Here is a 25,779-nt window from a genome sequence, read left to right as displayed (position 1 = left end):
TAATATGGCGCAGTCACTTGCTTGATAAAAATAACAACTTAAGGTATTGAAGAGCATCTTCCTGTTCTAGAAGACGCTAAAAATCACCAAAGAGCACGGAATTTCTTTGAAGTGACAAGAGCACAAGAACAGGAAAGTGTCTCAGCAGGAATGGATTTCGTCTATGCAAGAGGATCGATCTCGACTCCTTGTTAAATTCCAAGGGGAAGTTAAATTCCATACTTTTCAACTGATAACAGGACACTGCTTCTTCCAGGATCATCTTAGAGACATTAGGCTCATCAGGGAGTCACAGGGCACAGAGTAGCCAAAGATAAGAAAGAAACTAGAGTCTTTGAGTGTTTGGATGTGTCGTCACAGAGGTGATCTTGGCGAATATTACCAATCTTTTAGGTCTTGTCCAGGTACTAACAGTAGACTGTAGTGATCTCTTGTACTGTTTATTGTCGTCCCCAATGTACTTGAGGCAGTCTTAGCTCAAACAGACTCTTAGCCCTACACTGGGATATTATAACATGTTTTATCAACTTCAAAATCCTTATAATTATTCTAACAGTAAGACTCCAGCTGATGATCATGGAGTGGTGATAAAAGTATGATGTGTTAATACTAGATCTCCATGAAGTTTTTACCTAATGAACTCAAGAAATTCAATAAAAGAAACTCCATTAATAAGCGAATGGAATCGGCTCAATTTTCGCGATATTAAACAGTATCAGCTCACTCATTAGCAGAACCAAATTGGCACATTCACTAAGTCTGGGCTCATATATTTCTCAAACGCTAACTTGCAGCTTGTTCCACCGATTACACGCACTATTAGCAGCTGGAAATAATGTATCTCAAACAAGTATCGCATATTATTCTATTAGCCTCTTATTTCACACCCTTAAATGCCATGAAATTGGCATCCGAAAATGAACCTAATAGAATTTCTGCTTCATGTTTCTGGCATTACCATTCTCGAAAGCATAAAATTATGATCGCCCAAGTTCGTAGCATGCCGGCCGCATGTCTTTAAATGCCATCGAAAGCACAACACCGCTGCCCTCCTCCGTACATTGTGTTTCGGTGTGGCATGGAACACACTTTGTTGTGTTGCTTCGGACCGCTTGAGCGAGCAGCTATTTGGCTTGGTTCGATGCTTGACAAAATGTCCTTGTCGTCCCGATCGCTACCCCCTTTTCCTTTCCATTTGTCTGCCTAAAAGCCTTTTGCAGCCATAATTCACCGTTCTAATCGCTTTTAATTCAAAATATGTACTGAACCGGGTCGTAGGTGGCAGGAATTGTGGAATGACGGAATGGAGAGGAGGAAAAAACACACACACTCGCACACACATAGCTTAATGCTTAGTGCACCGTAACGTTCCTTCTGCATTACCACAGCGTCGAGAGATGTTTGATGTTGGAGTGCAACGAAACGGTGATGATAAAATTGAGAACAAGAAAGGAAAAAAAATAAACGACACACAGAAATAACAACGAGAACCTGGTGAACCGACAAACGAGAACAACATTTCCGAGCCAAAAGGAACCGTCGTTGTTGTCGTCGCTGTTGGTGTGGTTTATGCGTCGTTGTGGTGCATTTCGAGTCGGTTCGTTGTTCGCGCGCCGTTTGCATTCTTGTTGCATTTCGGGCTTTGCCTTACCACTCCCCGCGCGGCGGGAGCTTTTGCATTTCTGGAGGCCCTCCGGAATCACCCGCCTTATTCAGGTTTTTGGCTGATTCCGCTTTGCTTTACTTACCTGCTTGCTTCTTCTACCAACCAACATAGGCCACAGAAAACACACGCGAAGCATGGGCACTCTGTCGTGCTGAGGTGCATTTTTGTTTAACTTTTCCTTTTTTTTGTTGTTGTTCTTGTTACGCTCCCCCGTTTAGAGTTTGCCAATCTCCGGACAGTGAAGCTATTTCCCTTCACTTCTTCAATTTGAAATTCTTACCGACGCGCTCCCCGTCAGATGTTTGCAAGGCCGCTATATTGTCAATAGTTCACAATTATGCTCTGAACTCTGTTTCCATTCTACTCCCTCCTCTTCCTCGACTCTACGAGTTCTTCCAATTCCAACTGTGGCAATATGGAAGCACCATCGGCAACTACCATTCCTATCAAAACTCGATCCGTCCGCGTGCTGTGCAAATATCTTTCCGTTCCGTTTTTGCCCATTCCAACACTCATTCATGTTCCTGTTGTTTTTTTTTTGTTGTGTGCAATTCTTTTCCGACCTTTTCTTCCACAATCCCTGGCCGAGTCCCCGGGGCTCTTCGTCCTCAAGGAAAGGTCTCCAACGCCTTCGAAATCGGTTGTTTTGCCGCATGTTGTTGTTGTTATTTTTTTGTGCATTAGTTTCCTCCACAATTTCCGATCGGAGTCATAGTTTTCCATCCTTTCCATCCCGTCCCGGGTCGGCGTTCTCATTCCTTTTTTCCATCCCAATCATCTTGCTGGCTCTTTCGCAGCAACACGGCTCCCGACACGGAAGCCTCCGCGCACCACGGAAAAGCCCATTATTTTTGCTTAATGATGATTTCTATCTGATTTTCATAATATCGATTGTGAAAGCGTGACCAAATCGTTGGCGTTTGTGTTGTTTGGCGCATTGATGTGTTCTTGCACCGCCGCCACCACCACCACCATTTGCCATGCGCCTCCATCGATCCAGACCGATCGATCTTTATGAGGGAAACATAATGAAAAGCGTGCAGCGAGACGGGAGGGCGCGGTACATGATGGTCGCTCTCTGCCCCTGTTCACTCTGATACTGTGGGCCCCTTTTCGACGAAAACTTTATTATGCTGTACCGGGTTCGATCAACGGCAGAATCGGATCGGATATACCAAGGAGAATACTTTACCTCCATTTCCCCCCCACCGAATTCTCCTTTCTCTCTTCTTCTCCTTTTGCCAAATTGGTTTGCCTTTGTTGTTTGTTAAACCTTTGCTTGGTGGGGATGCGGGGGCGAGGGAGGTTTTGATGTTGTGAGGATTTTTCCACCCAGCCTCCGTGCAGGACCTACCTTTAGCCTTTTTTTTATTTTTCGGCCTCGCACTGTACTCAGCCTCTGCGCCCGTCAAACATTTAACCGTCTTTTTCACTCTATTGCATTTGTTACGGATTGTGCCCGGGTCGTTTTTATACAGTTTGGTTTTGTTTTCCCCACTCAGTTGCTTGCTCGTTCAAATATATTCTACCGAACGATGCTTTCTTTAATGTGCGTTAGTATTTTTTTTCTTACGTTTTCGTTCCTTCGCCGGTTCATTCGACCCGGCTTGCTTTCTCACAAAGAAGAAACACTTTCGGTACGGTTTTGGCGGCTTGTTTGTTTTGCGGGTGAACCCTGCCGAAACGAAACGGCTAAGCCCATCAGCACCACAAATGCGTGTGCTTTAAATTTTACTCGCTGCGATACACATTCGAAATAAATTGTGGCACGGGGCTCTTTTTTCGCGCAACGGCACCGGCGGTGTGTGAAACCTGTCGATAAAGTGTCAAAATTTTGCAGCCAACCAACAAAAAACCGTGCCTCGGTGTGTACGGAATGTTGCTCCGCATTTTACGATGTTTGTCATAAAGAGCATACTTTACTTATGCCAGTCGTGTTAGGCTACACATACATATTATTGAACAAACGATATGACGTGTGAGCGGGGTGTGATTTGGAGAAAACATGTGAAAATAAATATTGAAGAAGTTATTAAAATTATTACAATGGTTCTTCTCAGATGTCTGCTTCAGGAAAGATAAGAACATATATAAAACTTTTGTTTAAGATTCATTAAGCAAATTTTTGTATGTTTAAATGAAGCTAATCTTTTGGTTTTAAACGCTACGGTTTTTCTTCTGCTGAGAAAATCGTTTAAATCGCTACCTTCGCGTGCAGGGCCCGAAGATCGGACATTTTGTAAATAATTAGACTGATCGAAGCAAAATTTTATCTCAATTAATTGAAGAATAAATTTGAGGTTTAAAAGGCAAACAAAGGCAAATACGGCAGGTAGCTAAAGGAAGAGAGAAACCAAACATTTTTGAGAAGAAAATGAACAATTGAATTTTGGTTACATATTTGATATTAATAGAAATAATTTGAACTACACTGAGCTATATGCATAGAAAACAAAATACTCATTTTTATTATTTTATTTAAATTTAAATTTAATTTTAAAATATGTAAATTTTACAATCAACCATATTAAACTAATTTATTCCAGAACTAAAAAGGTTTCATAAAGTTAATAGGTTGTTGAAATATCAGTTTAACAGGTGAAGAAAAAGATTTTTAATCATTTAAGCATAAGAAATTTGAATTTAGGTTTGCAATTTTTGGAAATTTGGTACGAAAATTTCCTTTTCGAAATTATTTTTCCTTAAAATAGGATACCGTAGAGGAGATTTACTCATGAAACAGAGGCTCTTATGTTAATATGTAAGTGTTGCAATAATTTTTATTAAGTTTTTTAATCAATAGTAATGTATCTCCATAGCTTATTCAAAGATCTTTCACAAAAAGAATCTGTTTATTTGCTCTGCGCTTTCCCACCGTCGCGTTCTGTAGCAGTTCATCGCACCACACCGCTACAATGGGTTTTTGCGCAAACAAACGTTTCGATAATCATCGTAGACAATTTATTGAAATTAAGCTGTACCGCGATTGAATTGCGTGATCATCGCGGCCTAGACATCACGGCTGCGCAAAAAAAAAGGAAGCTGAACCGATTTCAGACTCTCCCACCACTTTTCCCATTCTTTCGTGGTTGCTGTCCCCCTCTGGTAGAACCATTTTGGTTCCTTTATTTTTGTGTTTGTTCCCATTTCTTCCCCCTGTCATACTTTGGTTGTGCATTTTGAAGCACGCAATTTGTACGCAAAGCGCTTTCGATCCACAAGCGCCGACCAGCAGCGCACACCATTGAAAGGATGGCAAATGGTCCGGACAAGACAACGCAAACCGACCCCTAAACAGAGGGTGTAGGACGGAGGTGGTCAGTGGAGTTTTGGCTGAGGTAGATGAAAAATCATGCTCAAAAACCCTTTTGCTGCCACGCGCGCGCGCTTCATCTAGCCGTTTACCGTTAGGAAAATCCATTTCAGTCAAATAATCAGGCCAATCGGTATAATCATCAATTCATCGCCATTTAATGCTATCGATGTGGTGTACACTGGCGCGTACGAAGCGCATACTACTATTCGATGTGCCTCCGTCAAAATAAAACAACAAGCGGCAGCAAGCAAAAAAAAAATTCCTTGGCTTGTGGCAGGAAACTGGTTGTGTTTGGTCTGAGATCGGTCTGGCAGTTTTGCATTGAAGGTTCAAAGCGCTTTCAGGAAAATGGCTACACACACAAAAAAAGCACGCAATTTCTTCCGCCGATATGTGCACTCATCTCCTACGGTTATTGTTTCAACATGTCACGCTCGCGCAACGGTTGCGATACGGTGAAAAGTAGTACAAGCTTTCTAATTCTAAACCTTCAAAGCCACCCGCCATCGTGGCGTTGAAAGAAGATTAAGCTACTTCCTTTGCAACATGAAACGGGAGTTTAATTTGATACCAAGTACGTTTTTTTCTTCTTTCATATGTTGTACTTTTTATCGTTACTTACAAAGGGTAAAACATGCAATGAAAAAAGTCATTAGGAAGCTGAGAAAAAGTATTCCCTCTTTGGTTGTTCCATCATAAAGGTTCAATCAAAGATCGAAGCTGCGTAGGAGCTATCGTTTGTATACTAAGTACTAAATAAAATAGCTATTTTATCAGTAACAATCCTCAAGTTAGGAATAAACAATATGGATGGAATATTAGTTAATTACAATATAATTAATATTTGAACTTAACACTTAACTCTTCGGTATGAAATAATGATGAGTAAAATGCTTCTTTCGTCGGAGTCGGATTGATTCAATTCCCGGAGTTTGTGGAGTTAGCTTCCGACCAACACTAACCATTAATTTACCCAGTAAAAAGTTTGATTTTTTTCTCCAAATTTTTAGATTCACATTTCACAACATAGTTCGAACGCTAACACAGATGAAGTAAGTTTGTGGCTCCTTTCTTAGTTTTTGGATAAAGGAAAAGGATGTTATTCTTCTTTTCACTAGAGTCATGCATTTTCCGTTATGAGCACATAAAATGAAGGGGTGTCCCGTTAAGATCACCGTAACGATCAGTTATCAATGTCACCTGTGATAGCTAGAATATCAAATCTCATCAAATCCCACCCGAACCATCCCACCGTAGCAAGAACTGACTATCTTGCTACGTGGTAAAATAAGTCTTAAAACGGCCTAGCCTTTCTAACCAACCAAAAACAAAAAAATAACCCGATGAATACAACACGAAGAAATAGAGCAATTCTTGTCAATAACCAATATTGGTACACATGCTTCCAATTTCTACGTACAATGAATGATCCTTTTGAAAATCTCCGATGTTCGATGAAGTCTGGAGGAATTCAGAGCAATTCGGAGTACACAAAATTGGTCCGAAGTAGTCTCAAATATTCAGAGTTGTCCGTAGTAGTTCGGAGTAGTTCAGAGTAATCCAATCTGTACATCTTCCCTGAATTTCCCTTTACTAATATTAAACTACAGCGGTGTTATTTTTTAATAACGCCTTTAAAACGCACCAAAATTAAGTGGAGCTCACGACATGAGTCAATTTGCATCTTCCTTACTGCCATTAATTTGCTCTGCGTTCTCTTGTAAGTCAGCTCATTAAGATTTGTCGATAATATTTCCAATTTCATTAAAAAAAAATACTCCTAAACCATGAAACTCAGTCAATCAAAATTGAACAGTCATAAAGATTGGTACAAAAGCGAGCCTTTGTGTGCTGCACAATATATCAATGCGAACAATCGTTCGAAAGCCTGCGCAATATGAACGTCCGGGATTCATTTAACCGTCCCCGTCTGCACCGTGTTCCACAATGGAAAGCAAATATGTACGCAAATACGCACCAGATGAAGTCATTCTTCGATACCGACGGCGATGTCATTTCAATTAACAAACTTTTCATAAAACCTTAGATTGATTGCTTTTATCAGATGGATGGTACAGGTCGAACCCTACCGTACAAACGGGCCATCGCTCCGTTCAGCACTAACCCAGAAAAAACGAGATAGCTGCAACGTCGACGGCTTATCATTTTATGCTCCATGCATCAAATCAAAAACACAGTGCGAAGGGTACGTTCGCTGGTCAACCGGAACGAATGTTGCAAATGAACGGCAAAAGAGCAACACCACGACAGCACAGTGAGTGCGAAATGGTGATCGATCGTCTCCTCGGCAGGTCTTCCATTCCGGCGGCGGTCCGGTGAGGCGAGATTTTCCGAGAAAATGAAAGGTTGGTACACAATTTGATTCGAATTTGAGCGTTGAAAGCAACTATTTTCAATAACTCCCGCCTGATTAGTCGTTACTCAATTTACGGCGAGAGCACTCGTGCTTATCATTAACTGACTACATGTTGCCCATGTTACGAAGGTGGAGTTCATTTCTACCAACAAATGTTAACAAAGTAGCAGTTAGACACATCACCACTGGCCAGAAGTAAGTTGGGGAGGGGAAGTATATTAATTTTATGTGAAACGAATAGTTTGCTGAGGATCTCTAGAATTCTCCAACATTTTTCTGTCTGCGTTGTAGTTTTAGCATTTTTTTCTGCTCAAAATATTATATCAGTGAAAAACAAAGCGCAATCTATTAATCGCCATTATTGATCAGTCTCCAACATTTCCTTTCCAAAAACCATGTACAGAAGAAGCGCTTTTGTAACTCCCGCCGTCAAAATTTTGGTTTAACGTAGCTTCCAGACATTCCATTCCAGAATTCGTAGTTCGTATGTGGAAAATATTTCATACAATTTCGTTCGGTTCGCCAGTCCTCCTTCCCTTTCACCTTTCCTTCCCTCAGTAAGCAATTCGAGCAATGCGAATTACATTAGGTATTGGCCAGAAATTTCGTACTCCGTGAAGCTGCTCACCTGCAATTGGGGGCGAAAAAAGAAGGAAAAATCGTTACTCGCTTTCAGAGAAGATGAAGCACTCAGGGTTGTGCGGAAAATCATGGCTCCCCCATATAGGGGAAGTGAACCACCAAAGTAGCAATAAATTAATTTAGATTTCCATCCATATCCGGGGCTCTTCACTGTCACGCAATCGGTAATAGACTTTTTCGCGGAGGGCATTTTAGTCTCTCTCTCTCTCTCTCGCTCTGTGTTTGTGCGCAATTCATTTCCTTCTCGGGCGGATCGAACCGAAAAATAAATACCCAACAGCAAATCCGTACCGGATCTGTAATTATCGCACAAGTACATGAAGGTAGCGTTAGGCGTGCTTTTTTTTTTGCTGTTGCATAAGCCTAGAAACACCGGAACGCGATGCTTCGTAATTGCTGTGCATGGGCTCCCAAAAATGTATTACGAACTTTCCCGCTGGGAGGCTACGAAGCAGGGCAATTGAAGGGTGGGAAGAAGGACGGAAAGGTAGCACATATTATAGTTATCAGATGTAGGCCACCAGAAGCAGAAGAGAGCTGTCAGAAGTTGTTGATTCTGGCTCGAGGCGTTGCAACGTGCAGGGGGGGAGACGTTGACGACGGGTTGGTGATAATGGGGGAAGAACAAAACTATGCTTCAACCTATGCTTTACCACCCAACAAACCAGCCACACACACACACGTACATAAAAACACTCAATTCCCTTTTGGGAGCCCCGTGCACCGCACAGCAGGGCATTGGTTCCGTTGGCACGGTAACAACTATTCATAATACGAGAATTTTGTACGTGTGAAGCATATGTGTGCGTGTGTGTGTGTGTGTGCTGGCGTGGTTTAACATTCCACTGATAACGAAGCGCGTATTTTCTCTCGCACAAACGAAAACAAGAATTTAATAAACTAATTAAACTTCGGTATTGCACTATGTTGCACACACACCGCCTATGGGATCACCTTTATATGCTCATAACAAGGGTGGCACACACACACACACGGGAAACGAATGTGTTGGGTGGGCTCAAATTCAATGCGGTTTAAGGGCTGGTAATTTCCAAACATCCGAACGGTGCCCGTTTTCGCCACAAAATGGCCAATTATTTATAGGCAACTGTGGGCGGGAAAGCATTTTCATTTATGTGTTACAGTCACAGTTTACCAACTGTGGGTAATTGTTCCAGTTGTTTTGTTTTTATTTTTCACCGGAAATATTCTACATCAATCTGGTGTCAAAATTAACATTACAAAATGCTGATTAGAGCGAAAATGTAGAGCATTTCGGAAATTATGTGTAGATTGATCTCTTCGTTAAACATTTTTAAAACAAATATTTCATTTAATGACTGTTTGGCATAATGTGGAATGTAATCAGCTAGTAAATAACCGAGTGATTTAAGTTCTTGTTATTTGGAAACGAAAGCTATACACTCGAAAAACAATAGTTGTTACCATTGTATGGAACGTAAAAGTCTAAAAATTAATTGCAGATTTTTATGGAAATTAAAAATCGAATACTTTTTAGAAAAAAAAACACATCGTAAAGATAGTATTCATTCAAATCATTCAACATTAATCCGACTTTAACCAAAGCCATCTTAAAGTACGCCAGCCATACTAAGTAACACATCAACATTTGACCGAATTTTTTCTCCCTCAATTCTGCAAAAACACAAAACAAAGCATACCGGTTCAGCTTAGAAAAAAAAACACCAAACCATCCCCAAAAAAGAGCTGACGGGAAACTATTGCACTACCACAGCAAATCGCCAAACCGCAGCCAATGCGGGTGGCCCGCCACTATATATCCGGCCGGTGTGGTACGGGGTCGGGCGGCAAAAATCATAACAAAACCGCACCGCAGCTAACGCGGGTGACAATATTGGCATTGATCTAGAAAACGGGCCCGAAGGCAAATAAAAGCAGGAAACGGAATGGTGCGAATGACCATGCGAGGCGCAAATGTGGCAGCGGCCAAAAAAAGAAGGCAAACAAATAAATATTTGACCGTCGGCCGTCACCATCACTGTGACATTTTGTATCCCTCGAGCGGGAACGGGAAACGGTCCGAAAGCTCCCTAATCGCTTCCCAAAAGCAGAAGCATGCGTCTGGACGAATCTAAACCAGGGATGATCTGGGTTTTTGTTGACCGAAAGCTCACCTCGCCGAAAAACCACACATAAGCGTCCGGAAGATGGCGAGTTCTGGAAGTGTGATAAAATTAATGAATTCCGAAACGATGCTCCGGGTGCGTCCGAGGTACTGTCCCGGAGCTGTGGAATTTAGCCGCAGGCAGATCAATGCATCCGCTCTGGTGTTGGTCCAGGGCCGATTGTGCGAGATGGCGTTCCCGAAAGAAGTGGGAACGGTTGTTGGTACTCCTCACCGTAAGCAAGAAAGTTAACAAAACCGAAAGACGCCCCAGCCGTGTGCGTGTGATGTACAGACGCATACCGAGCCAGGGTGGTCTAGAGACTGGAGAACGATGTCGTCACACAGCTGCAAAGTGAATCTGACCCGGCTGGTGATAATGTGTGGCTTTTGGAGCTGCTTTGTAATTACGCGATTCGACATCGACCATCGGTGTACGCTCCGAGCGTCGCAGGGATTTCGCAGGAATGACAGAATACCCCGTATACGAACCAAAAACCGTATGCTGCTCATGAAGTACGGAATTAGTCTCGCCGGCACACACGAGCACGCGTTTTATAATGCGCTTTCTTGTAGTGCCTTGTGCGGCGCTGCCGAGATGTGTGCCCCGGGGGGGCCGGGAGGGGAGTTAATGGCTGCAGTCAGTCAGAATAAATTCTGCACTCGACAGAGCACACACACACACGGACATCGTGCCGGATCGTCCATCGCCATCCACCGTACCAAAAGGAGCAACAGCAAGCGCCAGCCAGACTCGGCAGCGTGTCTGCGACAGTGAACGTAAATTGAATTAATTTGATTGATACGAGGATAGGATTACCGATGGTCAATCGGTAAGGATAATCGTTATAAACGAGATGAGCCCAACGGTCGTTTCTGCACGACCAGACACGGGTTCGTTGGGGAAATTTCCTGCTAGAATGTTCGAAGTAGAGAAATCGTCCTTCCTCTAGAGCTCGAGAAGCACCTGCGCCACACAGCTCTTGCAGCGAAATCAATCTCAGCCATGTCACTCACTCATATCCGGGGTCGTTCCCGCTACCGGGGACCGGAGGTCGTCAAAGCTCATCGTGCGCTCCAGTTATTACGACCGAGGGGCCGGTTGAATAATAGCATCTCGAGCATTCTCCAAAACCCGGAAACACTACCACCGGGCAATGCGAGTTCGTGGTCCACATTACAGTGCAAGACTGGTGTGGACCGCAGGACCCGCCGGGATGAAGGTTCAGGGATTATCTTGTTCCACGATGCAGCAAACAAATGGTAAATGGTTTTCCTTAAAAACGGCTACAACTGATTCACATCCGCTCAAGGACGGAAATCCTAACGCTTATACTCCCTCATATGTGACTGGCTGGTTGCTTATTTTGCACGTGAATTTCGTCATCCGTTCGCATAGGGTAAAGACGAGCACGAGCAAAAACGGTACCACCAGGGCAGCTTGTTGAAGTTAACAAATTTCTCGCATTTATTATCGTCAGCCGGGTTTGAAACCCCCTTTTTGCCGGACGGGGACTGCATGCAGTGAAATGTAATGTGAAGATTATTGCATCCCCTGTGCAGAATTCACACGTCCAAGGAACTTCTTCCCGCCTGGACGGTGAAGTTTCGGTCACGGTTTGTCTGTGGCGTTGGAAACGAACTGGGTGACAATAAATATAATTGGCTCATTTAGCTTGACAAACCAATCTTAAATGGGAAACGAAGACTTGTGGCTTCGGGACAGATGGATTAAGGAGTTTAATGTAGATTAAAGTGTTGGAGAAGCATCCCCTATTTATTATTCGTGTCTAGTTATTCTGAAAGTTGGGCAGAAAAAAGTGCTAAACGTGTTTTCTTTTCTCTGAGAGATGTGACAGACATCAAATTGCTAAGGAGAAAAAAACCCAATAATACTGCTAGACATTCTTGTAAATGTATGTAGTTTCATTTTCATCAAAACGCCTTTAAACGCTTGTGCTGGTTTTTGTACCAAAAACCGAAAAAAAACCCAAACGAAAGCAGTAGCCCTTCACCGAACAAGGTGACATCAGAAGCGAACGGAACATCACTATCGCCGATGCAATTAAAACCGAAATCCGAGTTAGCACACTTACGCTATATGATCGGCAGAGAACATCAATAAACCATCGATCAAGCTAACAACCTAATAAAACTCCAACTATGTCACTTCTGGCGTAGACACGGGTTTCGAGGGCAGACGAGCGAACGAGCGCGCGCGCACACACGTCTCCATCATGAAGAACCCGCGTGTTGGATGTTCGTGACAGAGGATGGCGAGTCAGATGAAGAAGAAAAAGACGATAACAACAGCAGAAAAAAGACACCAATGTACGAAAGAAATTGATTGCTCGCCCTACTCAAAACGGAAATCATTAGCGATTTTATGAACAACCCATCAACTCCAACCCTGTGTCTCAACGGAACAGGGAACGACCGCAAATAAAGGTGCGCTGGGTGTTGCTGACGGGCGGGAAGGTCAGTCATCCCGTGTCAGATGCGCTCGTGGGTTGGATGGCCAGCAAAAGGCGCAAAGCAATAATCTCGACGTTCACTCTTGAAGCTCTCGCAGCACCTAAACATCGAGAACATAGCTGGTTTTGACGCGGTCATAGACGGTCGTCTGCTACGGTGTGGGGGACAACCATGGGAGCACGCCGGATAGCACACCGAACTGATGAGCAATCACCAAGGATTGGTGTGGAATATTGCGTAAAATATGATGGTGAAATGGAGCCTTCTGGATGGGGTGATAATAAAAAAGCTCGAAAAGATCTCGACATCGGTTATTCGGTACGTATAACAAAAAAACGCATCGTCGTTTGCGGTCGTTGCGAAAACTATAAAAGGATTGCCCATAAAGAAACAGGGAAATAACTCATAAGAAAGTGATTAAAATTGTAAAACTTCGATCGTGATAGAAAGAAGACATTGTGCAGAAGGCTCCCACACTTTGTCCAGCTTTTAAACTGGGAATTTATGGGCCGAGTGGCACCGATCGAAAGGATGATAATATTATTTCAAACAATTTACTTTATTGCTTCCAACGCTTTCACTTTTAACTTAGGTTCTAAGGTGTGGTAGTAGGAAGAATTGAAAATAGATCTTTAAAATTTGATGTCTATGCCTGTATCTAAAGATCTTATGACAATTGAAAAAATGAAAACAAATACAAAACTAAAAACTGTATTCAATTGCATATTTGCAGTTTTCTAAACTAAGTCTAAACTTAAAACAAAGCTTAACGTGCTTGTTGTGAGTTAAACTACAAAACTATGATTGCGATATAGCGAAAAAGTAACATCTTTATCGTAGTTTCCTTTGCAATTAGTACTTGTTTTTAGTACAAAGAGTTCATTATTGCAGTTCATTTTCTTATGTCAATTAATGCCATAAATGCGTTTAAGCTTTCTACTTACGTACTATTTCATTTCCAAAATTACTATAATTTACGCATAGTTATGTACTTAATATACTTGAAACTTTATATACGCGTATCTTAGGAAAAACATAATTGAAATTTCTTTTATTTGAGATATCGGCTATTTTAACTAAAAATATCACCAAATATAAAAATAAAGATAGTCAAGGAGATAAAGTATTATAACGGATCATGTAGATTCGTGAAGATCTGCGAGGTTTTATCAAAACATTATCGATAAAAGACATTATCAACTATTTTTTGGTCAATTGTTTGATTTTTTTTATTATAAACTCGGGAACTACCTGTTAATACCAAACAATTTTTTGAGAAGGATAAATTTAGAAGAGTTCTTATTAAAATAATGAATAATAATTACAAAATAAAAATATAAATTGCGAGTGCTTGTTATTTTAGTTGCTCGACAAAACGTAGGCACAAATGCATAATGCTCTAATTAACCCAGGAAGCGGCGTGTTGTGCACAATCACAAAAGCTAGACCACCTGGTACCGATTATTACCAATAAAAACACATTTCATGTACAGCGTGGAATATGTTACCGTGTTACATCGCGCAAGGACTAGGCAACAAAAAACCTAGCTCGCTGTGTCATAAAAGCACTTCAAAAGCCAAAATGGAACGAATGAATTATTTACGAAGTACACCGGACAACAGTGAAAGACAAAACCCGTACATTCCCGCACCACTGATGCTATACGCCCACGGAATCGGAGACGGCAGACAGTATAATTTTCCCAGCTCCACTGTCCCCTCAATACCCTTCCGCGGAGTTCGGGTTCCCAAGTACCGGGGGCTAATGCATTTGTTTTTCACCCATGTTCAACAGTGAGTCGGATTTCAATTTATTTTCCCAGTGAGTTTCAATTTATTTCCTCTCGCCGATCGCAGACGCACCTTCCGCACCTGGCCACTGCAATTAGGTGTGCGAGGAAAAGCGCGCAAACCAAAAAACCGTACACACCGAAGGGGGGGGAACATTTGCCGGTGGAAAATAATAAAAGAAGCCCGGCCACAAAAAGTCAAACTAAAATTGCATACTAATAATCGAACCGCCGGACACTCGTCCACACACACGCGTCCTGGTGGTGTGTGGGCTTTGGGCATTGTGGAGCAGTGTCGGTTCATAGCTACATCATCAGCGGTGAACCAAGTGCAATAGTATAAGCACCGAGTGAATCGAAGAACCGCCCAGGACGGACGCGAACCAAATCAATCATTTTTGATTATGTGTCATTTCGCGATCGGACCGTGGTGTATCGTGGTGATAGAAAAGCCACTGCATCAAGCGGTCTGCCTTTTTGCCGATTCGAGGAGTTCGGTTTTATCACCTATTTCCTGTGTACGAACAAACAGGGCCGACTGTTCCGAACAGTGGACAAGATACACCTTTTTGGGTGAGTCAACGGGCATACAGTGTGATCGATTCACCACCACCAAGCAAGCGGTACCTGGGTCAAGATATACAGAGACAGCCGCCTCCAGAGATCCCCCTACCAAGAAACACATACAAATGTTCCAACATGAGCACGATATGATAATACCGCCTCGTCATAACCTGCGTTGCCACCAGCGTCCCAATCCAAAACCCTAGAACAAATATGAATCACATCGCTACATACGGCGCACATCGATATTGCCACTCATTTATTTTTTTCTTCTTTTCATTCCAGGACTGCCGCACATTTATCGGCACACATTTCCAATACACCGATAGTCCACACCGGTCAGACGTAAGTAATGAATTGTGTCAGCTGTCTTCCGGTCTTCTGCATATCTTGTCCCTATACCCTTCGTCTCCGCTCCTCCAAAGCTTCCACCACATTCCAAACCTTTGGGGACAAATAATTCTTCGGGTCAGAGGAAGTTTGTGGCGACAGAAGTTCTCGTCCGTCCGTTTGTATATCTTCTTGGTGCCCATTCTTCAGCTCAGCGGAGCACCCATAACTCGAACTCAAATTTCCAATGTTTCAGTTTTCATCCCATTTTTCGAAAACGGACACACAATATTCAGATTTCGAATTATTATCGATCCCCGTTTGATTACCCTTCCCCGGTTTTGCGACTCCGAGTAGTTGTGTACGTTTGCTAGGGAATGCTTTATAGGGACTCGATTTGTCATGAAGCAAATTGTATGGTGCAGTGAAAAATGCATTCTATCGCCCCTATATCGTCTGTATGGCTGTTTTTTTTTTGTCTTTATTTTCTTACCAACCCCTTTGTTCGTACGGTGAGAGTGTGATAGGGAAATTGGAACAGAAAGGCCAAGGAAAAAAACCAGGACACATCGTATATGGGATACGGTTCCACTGCACCAGCTGCAACCGTAGGCCCCGAAGCAGGCGGATGAATATTTAAAGAAATACAAAAAGAACCCAACTGCAATCAATACGTCGATAAGTGGCCATGTTTAATGCCGGTGCGAATGGGGAGGATAGAAAAAAAAGGTATCGTCCTTTCAGGTGTTCCTCCTTTTTCAATGGTTCTAAACGCTATAAAATCCCAGAACCGCAGCTTTTCAATTCCATGAATTCAGAAACCTGAAACAATTATGCTGTGATGCATCAGTGGGAGTGGGAGCGAAGGGAATCGTTCGGAGGGTGTGCTTTACGCCACCAGTGCGCTCACATGCTGAAGGGATGTTGTGGAATGGAACGTAAAAGGGCCCTTTTATTGGAACTACCTGGAAACTGGAACCGTGTCGTAGGAAAAATGGAAGATGAGCTAAACAAAAATGAGACCAACAAAAAAAGCCAATGCTCACCATATGGTGTTGTCAACATTCCAATACTATCAATACAAGAGTGGTCCAGCAGGAATAGGAATCCTTTTTTTTCGAGTGTGAACCAACCTGGCTCGTTATTGGATCTGCGCTTTAGCATTCCCTGTTGATTTAAGCGCCAGGCGTGGGATCTTTTTAAGGGAATTTAATTTTATCTAAAGTCCGATCAGGTCCCTGAAAAAAAGGGAAGTGTTTAAGCACAAAATTAAAGCTCTTTTGCCAGCTCAATACAAAGCTCGAAGCGAATTGTGTGATCTACTTCAGACATTCTCGCAAAACGGGAAGCAATTCCCCCCGAGATGCAAAACCATTTGCCCTACTTGGCACAATCGTATCGTATGTAAATTCCCCTAAGATCAGACCAATAACAACAACAGAGGGAGAGCCCATCCCCATCCAATGGCAAATAATTGGATACCAAAGCTCACCTAATTTAAGCTCTCCAACACCTCGTGCATCCGGCCCTCGTGTGGTATTATTTTTATTTAGCTGCGAATCGTGCAGGTTACGACGGTTTGAAGCTTCGCTAAACCATGGATCCTGGTGGTCGTCTCTTGGCAGGATTGCAACGCACGTACCGTACAACTTTTGTTCCCGGCGCACCGGGGCGCAACTAATGTTTCGCCGGCATAGGAATCGTACGTTAGGAACCGATTTCGGCACACCAAAAACGAAACGTGCTGGGGGAGAACGTTCGCACACTGGCGAGCAAAAAAAAAAATCGATGACAAAATTTCATTGAAATTCTAGTCACCGATCTCTGAGGTGGAGGACATTTGACCTTCCGAAGCGATTGTGTTTCTCGCTCCACGACCTATGAATGCCCCTCGATGTGCCAAGACAGCCTTTACGAAGTTATGCATGGTGATAGCGTGTTAGTTGAGCGGTGGTTTCGAGCGGGGAGATTTTGCTTTTCATCCACGCCGGGCTTCTCGCGTGAAGAAGCCTTTTAATGCGCTGAATTGTTCTGATATCGCGCGAGCAGTGGCATTGCGCTATCGAGCAGCGAATGAAACGCTTATCGCTACCATTTCAGCCTTGCACACCGATACACACGTACATAAATGGTGGTAACCGGTCATTTTCCTTACCGTTGCGTAAATAAACACATTTCAGGATTTGAAGGTTTTCAAATGCGAAAGATCAGCTTCGGTGGTAACCATTTTGATAGCGTCTGCCACTAGACGATTGGTCCCTCCGTTTGAGGGCCATCTTCAACTGAATGCTTAAACAAATTGTGAAGGTTGAGATTTCTTTAAAATGGAACTGATTTTTTATTCAAATCTAATCGAAAATTCCATTCCACGATTTGGTTCGACATAAATATTACATATGTTAATTGCAATGGTTGCACTCTTGTGACTATCAAAAAGATATTCGTTTATCAGAAAGCTAATAAGAAATCACCCCCTTTATAAAATTGCTTAACGAATGCTTGTAGCGTTGTGTTTAATAAAACTTTTTCGAAGAGTCATTCATATAAAATTTCACTGAAGATTCTTTCGACTCCAACCCTGAAATGTTGTCTCTCAAATTATTAATAAAAGTTTACTAATTGTCTCAAAGCATCGAATATCTCAAAAGACTCTTTAGTATCGGAAGATTTATGAAAGTCTAACGATTGATTTCAAAATTTTTATTCTCAAGTGATAAAGTTCAACCCTTTTACGGATGATTTCAAGTTGAAGTATAACATGTGAAGATAGAAGGAGAATCCTTCAAATTTTATTGAATTTTTAGAGATTCGAGCCTTCAAAACTTCTAGAATCTTCACAATTGTTATCAAGACTTTTCCTTTCGGAATAAAGTTGAATAATTCCCAAATTTTTTGAACTCCATCTTGAAGTATTTTTTTAAAATGGAATTAGCTTGATGAATCAAGGAATGAAACATTTTCAGATATTGGGATTGGAAAAACATATTTCTTATTAGTACAAAAATTCTGTTTTCCTACAAAATCATAACCATGATACACATTTCCAACATACAATTTGCTACATTGTACTGTTAACATTGTATAACTAAATAAAACTTCTTTCGAATAACCCCTCGTTTCATCATCCCCACCAAAAAAGTCTTTTTGTTGATAGCATGACGAATTTTAGAAACAAGTCCGAACAAAAGACACCACAGAGCTAGAAAGTAATTTGCTACCCATACCCCACCCGGTTAACAATGGACCATAAAAAAAACTATTCCTCCCCAAAAACCAGCACCAACCATGTTCTACACACACTTACTGAATGGTTAATGATCATACCATAGGGTGACAAAATTGGACAAGAAATTCAACGTCACCCTTGAGCCATCAAAACTGTGGCTTGTCTTTCATGTCCGGATCACTCACTATAGGAGCGGAACACCGTGAAACCATAGTAATGACGACATTATTGTTATTAGTTTTCCCTTCAACAAAAATCTATCCCGGTAGCTCCGATGCGCAGCTCCGATTCCGTTCTGCGTAGTTCAGCGAGGGAATAGATTCCAGCGAAAGAAGCAATGAATTTGAATATGAAAAGGAAGCACATTACGACCGGTAGCATAATCACGGTGCATATCAGTTGAAACTAATTCACAATTAACGTTTCGGTTTTTAGGCACTTTTTGACTTCCGAACCAACAACAAACCGTTCTTTTGATGCGTTCTTAAAGTAATAAACAAAACTAAATACTTCCCACTCCAGGAGCGGGAGAATGCATCTCGACCCAGAGAAATTAAATCACCAAACAAACAATCCGACATTTACTCAGTGGTCCCATTAAACTCGCTATTGGGGGTGAGTGTTGTTTGTTTGGCTGCAAAAACCGCATGGTCTTTGAAATTGTTCACTCTAACCTCTCGTGAAAAGTCTTGCCAAGTGCAATAATAAATCTTACATTCTACAGACGGTACTGTGTGCACATGTGCGAAACCATACGCCCGATTTGCTCGTCTCCCGAGTATGTTCATTAAAACTTTCCCATCGAGTAAGGAGGGATGGCCGAATCGTTGCTCCTCGAAAGAAAACACTTACGCATGTGCAAGAATTCAATACAAGCGCGTGACAGCGTTCCAGTTCTGGCTCTACTTGCGGAAGAGATTTAGTAAAATGTGAAGAACTTTTAATTCGTGACCAAAAGCGCAAAAGTTTGCATCACACCAAACAGTGGCATTAAACAGTAAGTGCTTGTCAACGTACCAAAAACCTAACTAGGCGTACAAATCAATGTTCTGGACGGAGATCCTTTCACTCCCGGGAAAGTCGTGAGTCAAATATAGTTGCACAAAGCACGGAAGCTTTCAGCGACGGTTTAATAACCGTTTCCTTGGTATTAGCCGCAGCACTAACAATGAGTACAACAAAAACCCTGTCCCTAGCTATCGGGCTTTTGAGAGCGAAAACGGATATCAGCGTCCGTGGGAGGATATTTAAAAAAAGGACACACAAGAGCTTTCGAACCCCGGACATGAGTTGCGCATACTAATGAAGTCAATCGCAGCGTCGTCCGGTTTTGCGGTGTTTTGATGCCCAACCGTGGCAGTACGTTCCACCGAGCAGCCCTGGGAGGATAAAGGTTTCCGTTGTTGAAGGAAGAGCGAAGGGGGAACAGGGGAGGAAAAGTCCTAAAAGGGGATGGGGAGAGAGAAAAATCCCCAACCTCGTACGATCGGAAAACGGTGACACAGAAGCGAAGGATAACATATTGTGTCATCCGGCATGTCCTGGCCACAGGATGGCAACTGCATTTTCCACACACACACACTTCATGCTCATGCTGTGAAAAAGTGAATTCCGAAACGTACTTCACATTGCAGTGCTGCCAGTGATAGATATTTCGTTGTTGGGAGGTTTTTTTGCGTGTGAAGTTCGCTCTCCATTCCTCTATTGCAGCCACACGCAAAGACGATGAGACATGCACGGCCTGAGTGGACAGCGCCGGATGGCAAAAACGCGTTTGCTGCATTTGCATATGCGGGACAAATTAATTATCTGTCAACGGTGGTTGGCATCTGGAGCGTGATGAGCTCACACACACACACACACGCATGTGACACGCAAGACACAAGTGGCATAAAGCATACGCAAAGAGAGATGGGCTTTTGTTCCTCCGGCAGTCTGAATACAATCAGTGAAACAGACCCAAAATGCTGCAGATCGATGCGTCAAAACGTACCTCACACACATACACATCAATGCAGTTTCCGGACATAGTCCGGCAGGGAACTTATTTTGTGCTAATTATTCTCTTTTCCCTCCATGGCTTTTATGCAAAACTTATCCGATTGACTGCTGCAGGACAATTCGGAAAATGTAGGTCAGCAGATATTGAAGGACCCAAACGCTCTATGTTCTATTCGCTTGGTAAAAAAGTATTTCTTTGAGTCTGTTTAAGACGCTTCGTATACTTTGCCTTCGCTTCTTTAGGCCTTCCAACATTATCATCTGCTCCTAGACAACCGCAAACGAGCAAAGGAGCGACGGCTGGTGACAGGGATTCTATGGGACATTATTTGTTCATGTCATGTTCGGCTGCGGTAGTAAAATTTTTGAAACGAAATAAACATTCCCCAATTCCCCGGACACGCACTCAGCAAAAATCGAAAGCGACCCGCTACATGCGTTCCGTCAAACCTCGCAAGTCTTCCCCCGCTTTCCCATGGCCTGGGACTCTGGCGACGGTGGTGGTACTGGATTGATTTGTGTACAACGATTTTCCGGCTACATCGGGAGTGCGCACAGCTGGACCTACAAAAAAGACGCGTTGCGTTTCGGTTCAATTGGGATGGGATTGAAAGGTTTGAAGAATAGCAGGAAGTAAAGCACTTGTGGCCATCGTAAAATAGTCACGTCGTAAAGAAAAAATATTGCCTTGCGCATAAACATACTTTTCATAATCATATTTAACTGCCCTATTGTGTATACAATCTGCTACACGAACAATAAACAATTGGTTTTTGGGTTCTGGCTTTCTTTGTGTAGAACTTTGTTTTATGGATGGTAATGAAAATTCTTACTGACTTTGTAACTGGATAAAAATTAAATTTCTGACGTTAATGCAGATGAACTGTCACCGGATAAGCGGATAACACGAATTATAGGAATATTTACTTTTACTGGTAAATACAGTTAAATGTCGATCATCCGTGCTTGTAAAGAATCGACTCTAGGTGGATGAGCGTATAACACGGATAATCGGAAAATCTCCTTTATTGAACATGATTAGTATTATGGTCGGGTTTTTTTCTACGTGCATAATTTTATTAGACTTTGTGATTTATTGTTGCAATAGTAATCTATATATTTTGTTCAAACTTGAGCATATTCTCTATCGGAAACCCTTCAATTTTTGCCGTAATCGATTTTGTAGTTAGTATGTCAAATGTCGTCTTTAAAATCTCATCGCTTTAGAGCTCCATTAGTAATCCGACAACTGCTTAAATGGCACCCGGATAATCCAAATTTCACTGTAGTTAAGTGTGTAACAAGTTCGATAACATCTCACTCTTCTTTTGAGCCGCTCTTTCGAATATTTAAAATTGTTGAAATACTTTAAACGCCTAAATCTACAAACTCATCCACCCAATCCACAACGGCCATCGAATTGGAGTAGGAAAAACACGTCCAAAATGTGACGTTTAACTTCGAGTCGCGTTTGAGTGTTTTCCAAAGCATCCTCACCGAAGCTCCCCGCACCGTCTGCCGCATCGCGTCACTTCGCCGTGTTTCACGACTGAAAGCCTCCCAATTGTCATGATGGAGAATGCGTAGCTGCGTACACTTCCCATTTGGATGGTTGCCGAATGGGATGCCTACTTCAAAGTTCCACCCAATCCTAAAGTGAACATGCCGACTCGAAACTCTCGCTCTCTATCCTGACACAGTCTTCCTCCTCCATCTCGTGCACACGCACGAAAGATGCGGAAAATGCGGCAAAAAGGGGAGGGTGGAAAAATAATAAAAACAATCCCACTCGGCACTTTCCCCCCCAAAGGTTCCCCCGGTTTCCCAATCAAATCAGACTCCACGGGTCCGTTGTGTCGGCGCACAAACGAACGACAAAACTTTGAAACTTTCCGATGATGTCGCGGGTGATTTGAAACACAGCGAAGAACTTACCCCACCACACACCGGGTACGTGTAGCTGTGTGCGCGCATGTTTGAATTGGTTGATTGATTGAATGGAGTCTAATTTTAAAGTGAGCGCCCAATATGACGGACGGAACTTAACGTACACTCCACCACCGATACGGAACTGCCCTTCTCGCTACCCTTCTTCGCTTTTCCCCCCATTTTTCACCAACTGCAAGCGAGTTTATGAAGGATGCTGCTGCTTCCGAAAGCATACTTGGTGAAGCGGATCGAAGAAACTCCCGACTAGTTACAAAAGAAATGGCAGAGAGAGAAAGAAAAAAAGTGAACAATGTAACGTTTGCCGCGTTTTGTCAGACCCCGGGGGCGCAATACAACCCGGGTGTTTAGTTGGATAAATTGTGTTTAATTTTCTAATGGCCAAAGAAAGAGACTTTTGTTCGGTACGTGGGGGTTTTCAAGATCGTTGCTGCCGAGCACGAAGTGATCTCTCGTAATCAATTTCAAGTGACCCGAAAACCACTTCCAGCCATGTTACAGCCCACGGAGCATGAGAGGCTGTGGTGTTGAAGAAGTTTGTTCTGTACGGGCCCGGTTGCTACATTGTGCGTGCTGAATAAAAAAAAGCCCCGATACAAGACTTTCAGGGAACGATTTTGTGATTGATGTCGAACTGGTAGATTGAGGAGTAGGATTTTTTTTTCCAGCTTGTGTTTCTGTACGAAATAGTCTGTAAAATGGAATTTGTTTACCTAAGCAGAGGCCCTATCGGTTGTACAAATAATGTAGCTTACAAACAAAAAGCAACATTTCATCATGCTTGGTAAGTCAATCATAACTATGCGATACACCCTCTTAAGTACAAGGGGTTTTAAAATATTTGATAGAAAAGTTTCATCATTTTAGTCAAGAGACACGTATTAGGAGACATCTAGTATTTTCCTTAGATTGGGTGTTAAAGCTTAACAAACTAAAAGAGTACTGAAAATTTCTTGAAATTATTTGAGATTGTTTAAAAAAGTCAAAATAATGGTGCACATAGAAATTGCTTTAAATTGTGCTTCAAGAGTTCATGGAGAACATCAAAATACTAAATGTTTTGGTCGGTTGATTTTAGTGATGACAGTTGAGTGATACACCTGTAAGGATTTGATTATAATAATCATTATAATTCTCATGATTATAATAATCATTTTAAATACGTTTAGCATCGTTTATCAGCTCTAAGTTACCTTAAATTCAAGGTGTACTTCATGTCTAAAATATCCCGAAATATCCATAGTACTTCAAATTTGACAACTCAGTGAGTTTATAGCGCAAAATTTCAGCAATTAAGAAAAACTTTGGTTGAAAATATTTTCTAACTTGATGAAATGCATTTATTTTTAATGTTTTCTTCTTTAAAAACTGACCTAAATGCCAAATAAACTACGAGTAAAGAAGATCTCGGCGAATTTTTGAAGTCTGCTATACAGGGTTTTTCTATTCAGTTTAGACTAGCCGCACACTTTTTCCTACTCGGCGCACTTGATTATTAGCAAGCACCATGTTTGTTTGCCTACCTGCGTCAAAAATCAAGTACGCAGAGCAGGAAAAAGTGTGCGGCTAGTCTAAACTGAATAGAAAAACTCTGTAAAAGTGTATTGCGGAGACACTCAAAATTTCAAGACAAAAATCCTAAATGATTTGACGCGACAGTAGTGATACCGACGTCGATTTTCAAACGACACGACCATATTATCTTACTAGCAGGCTATATGGTCAAATAAGTCTAATAAGCCATTATATGGCAAGCATGACCTAGTTGGTTATTATGTCAAGAAGAAATGTACCCATTAAACAATATATCAAACTCTGCGTAGCTAAAACGAGAACAAATTTCACCCTAAATGTTAAATAATGGCTATAATTATCTGAAGATAGCTAATACTATTTTAAACGTATCGCCTGTGGCACCTTTCCTTTGCAGCAATTAAAAAAAAAGCTCTCACCGAGCAAATCATGACACTCATTGGACGTTTTGTTCACACCTTCTTTATCTTTAGCGCCATAAACGATTTCGCATGCCATAAACCAATAATGTGAATCGTGGAAGGTCAAACTGAATAGCGACGCATGCTTTCTCTCGCCAATGTGCGGTCTGTTCCGTATGGCCCACTTCTAATAATTGCATACATCTATTCCAGCTTTGGGCTTGAGCGTTTATTAGACAACCATGCCCATTGACTCAATCTCGCGTCCGTCAACTGGCGATGATTGATTGCACGAGTCATTTACCGTCACCGGGGGATTGTGTGATATTTAATAGAGAAAAATCTGACCATTTTTGGGGCTTCTATTGCTTGTTATGCTAGGACGGAGATTGTGTATTATATTTGACTAAGATAGCGCCACGCAGTGATTGCAAAATGCCAGTTTTTTTTTATTTGCTCTCGGCAAAAGGTGGGATTTTTGCTCCCCACGGCAACGCATAGTGCGTCGAACGCACCCCTTCATGGCGGCACATGATTTCGGTGGAGTGATATTTGATTAGCAGCACTTCTCGAGCGCACCAGTCAGACGTTATCTTACCGCCCAGGACGACCCTCGATCGACACTACAGCTTGGCGCTGTGTGCCTTATCGGTGCTATCAATAATTGGGTGCTTCATTTAATGCTGCTGTCTCTCACGTTTATTGAACAAAAAATAATCGCACCCGGCTGGTGCTGATGGTACGCAAATGCAATCACAATTTGCTGTTCAATCCACTATCAGCTTGGGCAGGATGTCACGTGAAGGAATTTTAACCAGACGCATGTTAGTTTATGACGCATCGCATTGCTAAGCGAGAAAAAAAAGAAGTAAATTATTCTCTTTCACCATACACGCGATCCATCATGTCTGGTGATTCAATGAAATAGATCATTTAATTTCATCAACTCATGAGTGGGCTCTTTACACGCTAGATTGCTTAATGGCGAAACCAATTTCCTCCATGTACTCCACAGCAGCAAGAGAAGAGAATCCGGCACCGGTGGAGCTTTAAAATTCGGCATGTTAATTACACCGGGAGGTACAATAACGATTTCTAGGCAATTTTTAGGGTTTATGGTAGGGAAAACCATTTCACAGCACAGCTGGTCGGAAGTAGAAAAGGTGTTCTAACATCATAAGTTCTAAGAAGGCGCCAGCAGCTTACTGTTCCCTTTTTCGAACGGTCCTGATCTCCTGCAAAATCCTTAGCGAGAGAGTAATTAATTGTGGATGTTAATTCGATGGCCGAAGTGTTTCATCCACCGGGATCCGGCGATGGTGCGTGGTCCGTTTTTTTTTTTGTTTGTTTGTTGGAAAGGTTTTT

At 42.2% G+C, this 25,779-nt stretch overlaps 2 protein-coding genes across 4 annotated transcripts in view; one reads left to right on the top strand and one right to left on the bottom strand.

The window, feature by feature from the left end:
* Positions 1-25,779, bottom strand: part of LOC125772382 (uncharacterized) — a 142,989-nt gene that overhangs the window by 70,738 nt on the left and 46,472 nt on the right. The window lies entirely within an intron of this gene.
* The window catches only part of LOC125772408 (ADP-ribosylation factor-like protein 5B), an 84,798-nt gene continuing 74,092 nt past the window's right edge, over positions 15,074-25,779 (top strand). Inside the window, exon 1 of the mRNA XM_049444114.1 lies at positions 15,074-15,321. The gene's annotated coding sequence lies outside the window, so the exon portion shown is untranslated. The remainder of the gene's footprint in view (positions 15,322-25,779) is intronic.

This window comes from Anopheles funestus, chromosome 3RL (genome assembly GCF_943734845.2).
Source record: "Anopheles funestus chromosome 3RL, idAnoFuneDA-416_04, whole genome shotgun sequence".
NCBI lineage: Eukaryota > Metazoa > Arthropoda > Insecta > Diptera > Culicidae > Anopheles > Anopheles funestus.
The sequence above is the reverse complement of the archived record's forward strand: the minus strand, read 5'-3'. Positions and strand labels throughout refer to the sequence as shown.